At 34.2% G+C, this 6,940-nt stretch overlaps 1 long non-coding RNA gene across 1 annotated transcript; it reads right to left on the bottom strand.

Annotated features, from left to right (window-relative positions):
• On the bottom strand, nucleotides 1-1,373 carry LOC148772156 (uncharacterized). The gene is made up of 2 exons (XR_016034335.1): nucleotides 686-1,373; nucleotides 1-278 (listed from the first exon to the last, which is right to left on the bottom strand). It is a non-coding gene; the product is annotated as an uncharacterized LOC148772156 (long non-coding RNA).
• Nucleotides 1,374-6,940: the final 5,567 nt, after the last annotated feature.

Below are 6,940 nucleotides of genomic sequence, written 5' to 3' on the forward strand. Positions count from 1 at the left end.
TTGTTTACAAAAAATAGTTGTTTACCAAAAATAGTTGTTTAAGGTCACATGCTCATAAAAAATATAATCAACTAAAAATTAACAAAAACGACTAAAAATTAACGAAAACGACTAACAATTAACGAAAACGACTAAATGTTTCGAAACCAACTACAAAAAATGACCAAATTCAAGCGAAATCTACTATAAAATTCAACAAAACCACTATGTAAAAGGATGCAATCTTTTCTTGTTGTTCCGTTTCGTCTTGTTGGGGGCTTGTCGACATTGGCAATGGCCTGCATACGAACGCAAAATTACATCAAATAAATGACATTAATCAAAAGTTTTCCAAAAAAAATAAATGAAAAGAAAACTACAAACCAACTACAAATATAAAACTTAAATCATATTATGAATTGAGCAACCTGAATTACACTAAATTTATTTGCATTATCACAAAGAATATTACATTTCAAACCTAAAACGGGTCTGCTATTCTAACCTAAAGTCATATTCATAATTCGATTGTATCCAAATATAATAAAAATTGCAAAATCATATGCACATTTCACCAATCTATAAGACTTCAACATATCAACATAGTGGATTGGTTTCAAATTCCGAATAAATGGAACAAAATTAAATATAATAAAAAGATAAGAAACTAAAAAGGAAACAAGGACATAATAGAGAAGCAACATACATATAGGCGGCAGATCTGATGGGTTTGGATTGAAAAGCTTCAGAATACCATCAACAATGGAGGACAACAACTTCTCGATTTGGATCTGAACGTTTTGATAGAGGACATGTAGCTCTCGTCTCCGCGGGTCTCCTCCTCTTACTTGATTGGTGACGTTCTTTTAGTCGACAGAGATGAGGTCCGCTTCTCGACGTGAAGCAGGGCAGAGGTGGGGCGTGGTATGGTGGCAGGGGAGAGCAAAAATTGAGAGAGACGGCTGGTGAAGAAGAATGAGAGGGGAAATAGGGTTAGTAAATTTAATATAATAATTAAGGGTAATTTAAGCATATCACTTAAAATTTGGATTTATGGTAAGTTAATATATCAAAGGGGGGTTCTCACTAATATGTAAAATGAGAATATATCCATCCTAATATATGTTAATGTATCGGGGGGTTTTCACTAATTATCCCTTTTTAAAATGTAAGTTACTTATAATTTATAGACGAGAGAAAAAAGAATTAGTAAGAGTTAAAAATATTAGAATGGGATTTTAAAAATAAAGTAGTTTAAGTCCAAGTAAAAGAAATTATATTTATTTATATATAATGTTACTACTTGAAAGTTCAAACTTAATACAAAAATTAAATTAAACGAGCAAATATGAAAAGAGAAAGGGAAAAGATTTTTTTGGGATAGTTGCTTTAGAAAAAAAAAGGAAAAACGAAAATATAGAAAGTTAAAGCTTAATATTCAAGGGTTTTAGATTATATTGGTGGGAAACGATCGGCCGCTAAAGACTTGAAGAGAGAGAGTGATTCGGGGATCTTGGAGAGGAATGGATTTACAAGGTATGTTTGTCTTACTAAACACTAAAATACAATACATTAATATTTATTAAGCTCGTCTAAAGTAATAATAGTTTTTTTTTTCTTTTCCTAAACTTCAATGTTACTGTAATCAAGCCAAATGTCAATTTTCTTCAACATGAAATTTAATATACTTGTTGTGTCGGTGATTTATTTATTTTATTTTATTTATTAAATGTGTATTCTTTTTTCTATTCATTTAAATTGAAAAAGATGGTTCGCACATTGTTGAGGAATACGGCCGCCAGATAGATCCCGTTGACAACGTCCATCCTAATACGAGTCACCAACCGAGTCACAACGAGATTGAGGAGGAGATTAACCCTCCTCCTCCTCCTCCTCCTCCTTCTTATTCTTCCAGTAAGTAGTAAACTAGTAAATACAATATTAGTATTATTAATTTCTCAACGATCTTCTAATTTTTATTTATTTTTTTTTTAGAAAATTTTCAGATTACTTAGTGGTACAAAGGGTTGAGAAACTCGAAGCGGTTATTGAGAATATAAAAAATCAAAGATATGCGGATTACGAGACTCTCGAAAAACAGAGAGATGCACTTGGTTAGAGGGTTGAGAATTTGGTACTACAGCTTACTGAGAGGGTTGACAAACAGAGATATGCACTTAATGAGAGGGTTGACAATTTGGCACTGCAGCTTACTGAGAGGGTTGACAATTTGGCACTGAGGATTGACAATTTGACACTGCAGCTTACTGAGAGGGTTGAAAAACAAAGAGATGCACTAAGTGAGAAGGTTGACAATTTGGCACTGCAACTTACTGCGAGGGTTGACAATTTGGCACAACATCTTACTGAGAAGGCTGACAATCTGGAACATCAGCTGATTGAGAGAGTTGACGATGATGCTGAGAATGAGAACAAGCAAAGTCACTTGCTCAACATTGCTTCTCTTGTCGACCATAAATCTAATGGTAATTAGTTACCAATCTATGTTTCAATTTATTTGTTGATTATTTATCATTAATATCTGTGTACTTTGTTTGAAAGTTTCAGCCCGCATATTACTACATATGCTGACGAGGATTGAAGGTATAAAGCTGAGGAGGACTACCTTCGGTAATGAAGAGATTCCTGCAAAGGATCTTTGCAGAAGTGTGTACACACTCCTCAACAGTTGTTTAGTGGCCTTTTTGACATTCATTGCGGCCATGTCTGCTCTCACATCGAACGGAGTTTTTAAAGACTCATTTTGGGATCTATATGTTATTTTGTTGCTCTTTCTAGTCGCCTACGTCACCCTAGATGCCGTTGTTTATACGATGGCAGAGAACGAGTGCAGATCATTTGAATGGAAATTAATTTTATCAGAGCGGAGCAGATCATCGTTGAACATTGTCCTGAACCAGCTTGATAGAGTATTGGATAACGTTAATACAATTCACAAGAATTTAATGGGACCCAATGCGGTGAACGATGAAGTCGGACAAAATTTGTCGCGAGACAATGCTGCGAAACTCGAAACGGCCAAAGATAAAGTGCCGATTTTGCTGAGTACACTTGAGCCTGGCCCATTTAAGGAGGATGTGGACCGCTATCTCGTAGTGCGTCTTGTGATTTTATTGGTATGCTTGATCGTTTTCCTCGGTTGGATGTTTATCATCCATTGGGGTAAATTCTCTTAAAACTCTTCTCTTATAATTACACTTTCAATTATTTACTTTTATTTATCATTTTTAACTACTTCTTATTAAATTAATGACACAGATGATGCTCAAAAGAAGTCGCACGGATTCACTTTTGGCCAAATGTATGACGGCCTACACATGCCTACATAAGGTATGATATTATAATTTTTTGCTATTCATTATACTTGAGGTGACATAGGATCTAGATATGGTGTTGTTTGCTCTCTTATTTGGAGTTAAGCAAAATAAAAATTAAATGACTTTACACATTGGGGAATATAATACATTAATATTTATTTAGCTCGTCTAAAGTAATAATAGTTTTTTTTTTCCTAAACTTCGATGTAGCTGTCGGGAATCAAGCCAAAGGTCAATCTTCTTCAACAGGTAATTTAATATACTTGTTGTGTCGGTGATTTATTTATTTTATTTTTTTATTTCAATGTGTATTCTTTTTTCTGTTCATTTAAATTGAAAAAGATGGTTCGCCCATTGTTGAGGAATACGACCGCCAGAGAGATCATGTTGACAACGACAATCATAATACGAGTCACCAAACGAGTCACCATGAGATTGAGGACGAGATTAACCTTCCTCTCCCTCCTTCTTATTCTTCCCGTAAGTAGTAAAGTAGTAAACACAATATTAGTATTATTAATTTCTCGACGATCTTCTATTTTTTTTTTTTATTGGAAAATTTTCAGATTACTTGGTGGTACAAAGGGTTGAGAAACAGGAAGCGGTTATTGAGAATGTAAAAAATCAAAGATATGCGGATTACGAGGCCCTCGAAAAATAGAGAGATGCACTTAGTGAAAGGGTTGACAATTTGGCACTACAGCTTACTGAGAAGGTTGAAAAACAGAGAGATGCAGTTAGTGAGAGGGTTGACAATTTGGCACTGCAGCTTACTGGAGGGTTGATAATTTGGCACTGAGGGTTGACAATTTGGCACTGCAGCTTACTGAGAGGGTTGAAAAGTAGAGAGATGCACTTAGTGAGAAGGTTGACAATTTGGCACTACAACTTACTACGAGGGTTGACAATTTGGCACAACAACTTACTTAGAGGGCTGACAATCTGGAATGACAACTGATTGAGAGAGTTGACGATAATACTGAGAATGAGAATGAGCAAAATCACTTGCTCAACAATGCTTCTCTTGTCGACCATAAATATGATGGTAATTAGTTACCAATCTATGTTTCTATTTATTTGTTCATTATTTATCAATAATATATGTGTACTTTGTTTGAAAATTTCAGCCCGTATATTACTACATATGCTGACGAGGATTGAAGGTTTAAAGTTGAGGAGGACTACCTTCGGTAATGAAGAGATTCCTACAAAAGATCATTGTAGAAGTGTGTACACACTCCTCAACAGTTGTTTAGTGGCCTTTTTGACATTCATTGCGGCCCTGTTTGTACTCACATCGAGCGAAGTTCTTAAAGACTCATTTTGGGCTCTATATGTTATTTTGTTGCTCTTTTTAGTCGCCTACGTCACCCTAGCTGTCTTTGTTCACACGATGGCACATAACGAGTGCAAAACATTTGAATGGAAATTAATTTTATTAAAGGGGAGCAGATCATCGTTGATCATTGACCTGAACAAGCTTGATAGAATATTGGATAACGTTAATACAATTCACAAGAATTTAATGGGACGCAATGCGGTAAACGATGAAGTCGGACAAAATTTGTTGCGACACAATGCTGCAAAACTCGAATCGGCCAAAGCTAAAGTGTCGATTTTGTTGAGTACACTTGAGCCTGGCCAGTTTAAGGAGGATGTGGACCGCTATCTCGTAGTGTGTCTTGTGGTTTCATTAGTATGCTTGATCGTTTTCCTCGGTTGGATGTTTATCATCCATTGGGGTAAATTCTCTTAAAACTCTTCTCTTATAATTACACTTTCAATTATTTATTTTTATTTATTATTTTTAACTACTTCTTATTAAATTAATGACACAGATGATGCTCAAAAGAAGTCGCACGGATTCACTCTTGGCCAAATGTATGACGCCCTACACATGCCTACATAAGGTAAGTTGTTATAATTTTTTTGCTATTCAACATACTTGAGGTGACATAGGATCCAGATATGGTGTTGTTTGCTCTCTTATTTGGAGTTAGGCAAAAGAAAAATTAAATGACTTTACACATTGCGGAATATAATACATTAATATTTATTTAGCTCGTCTAAAGTAATAATTTTTTTTTTCCTAAACATCGATGTAGATGTCGAGAATCAAACCAAATGTCAATCTTCTTCAACAGGTAATTTAATATACTTGTTGTGTCGGTGATTTATTTTATTTTATTTTATTTATTCAATGTATTCTTTTTTCTGTTCATTTAAATTGAAAAAGATTGTTCGCCCATTGTTGAGGAATACGACCGCCAGAGAGATCACGTTGACAACATAAGGTATGATGTTATAATTTTTTTGCTATTCAACATACTTGAGGTGACATAGGATCTAGAGATGGTGTTGTTTGCACATGCCTACATAAGGTATGATGTTATATTTTTTTTGCTATTCAACATACTTGAGGTGACATAGGATCTAGACATGGTGTTGTTTGCTCTCTTATTTGGAGTTAGGCAAAAGAAAAATTAAATGACTTTACACATTGCGGAATATAATACATTAATATTTATTTAGCTCGTCTAAAGTAATAATTTTTTTTTTCCTAAACATCGATGTAGATGTCGAGAATCAAACCAAATGTCAATCTTCTTCAACAGGTAATTTAATATACTTGTTGTGTCGGTGATTTATTTTATTTTATTTTATTTATTCAATGTATTCTTTTTTCTGTTCATTTAAATTGAAAAAGATTGTTCGCCCATTGTTGAGGAATACGACCGCCAGAGAGATCACGTTGACAACATAAGGTATGATGTTATAATTTTTTTGCTATTCAACATACTTGAGGTGACATAGGATCTAGAGATGGTGTTGTTTGCACATGCCTACATAAGGTATGATGTTATATTTTTTTTGCTATTCAACATACTTGAGGTGACATAGGATCTAGACATGGTGTTGTTTGCTCTCTTATTTGGAGTTAGGCAAAAGAAAAATTAAATGACTTTACACATTGGGGAATATAATACATTAATATTTATTTAGCTCGTCTAAAGTAATAATTGTTTTTTTTCCTAAACATCGATGTAGCTGTCGAGAATCAAACCAAATGTCAATCTTCTTCAACAGGTAATTTAATATACTTGTTGTGTGGGTGTTTTATTTTATTTTATTTTATTTATTCAATATGTATTCTTTTTTCTGTTCATTTAAATTGAAAAAGATGGTTCGCCCATTGTTGAGGAATACGGCCGTCAGAGAGATCACGTTGACAACGTCCATCCTAATATGAGTCACCAACCGAGTCACCACAAGATTGAGGAGGAGATTAACCCTCCTCATCCTCCTTCTTATTTTTACAATAAGTAGTAAAGTAGTAAACATAGTATTAGTATTATTAATTTCTCGATGATTTTCTAATTTTTATTTTTATTTTAATTTTTTTGTGCAAAATATTCAAATTACTTGGTGGTACAGAGGGTTGAGAAACTGGAAGCGGTTATTGAGAATATAAAAAATCAAAGATATGCGGATTACGAGACTCTCGAAAAATAGAGAGATGCACTTAGTGAGAGGGTTGACAATTTGGCACTACAGCTTACTGAGAGGGTTGAAAAACAGAGAGATGCAGTTAGTGAGAGGGTTGACAATTTGGCACTGCAGTT

This window comes from Erythranthe guttata, chromosome 2 (assembly GCF_056151865.1).
Source record: "Erythranthe guttata isolate IM_541 chromosome 2, IM_541, whole genome shotgun sequence".
NCBI lineage: Eukaryota > Viridiplantae > Streptophyta > Magnoliopsida > Lamiales > Phrymaceae > Erythranthe > Erythranthe guttata.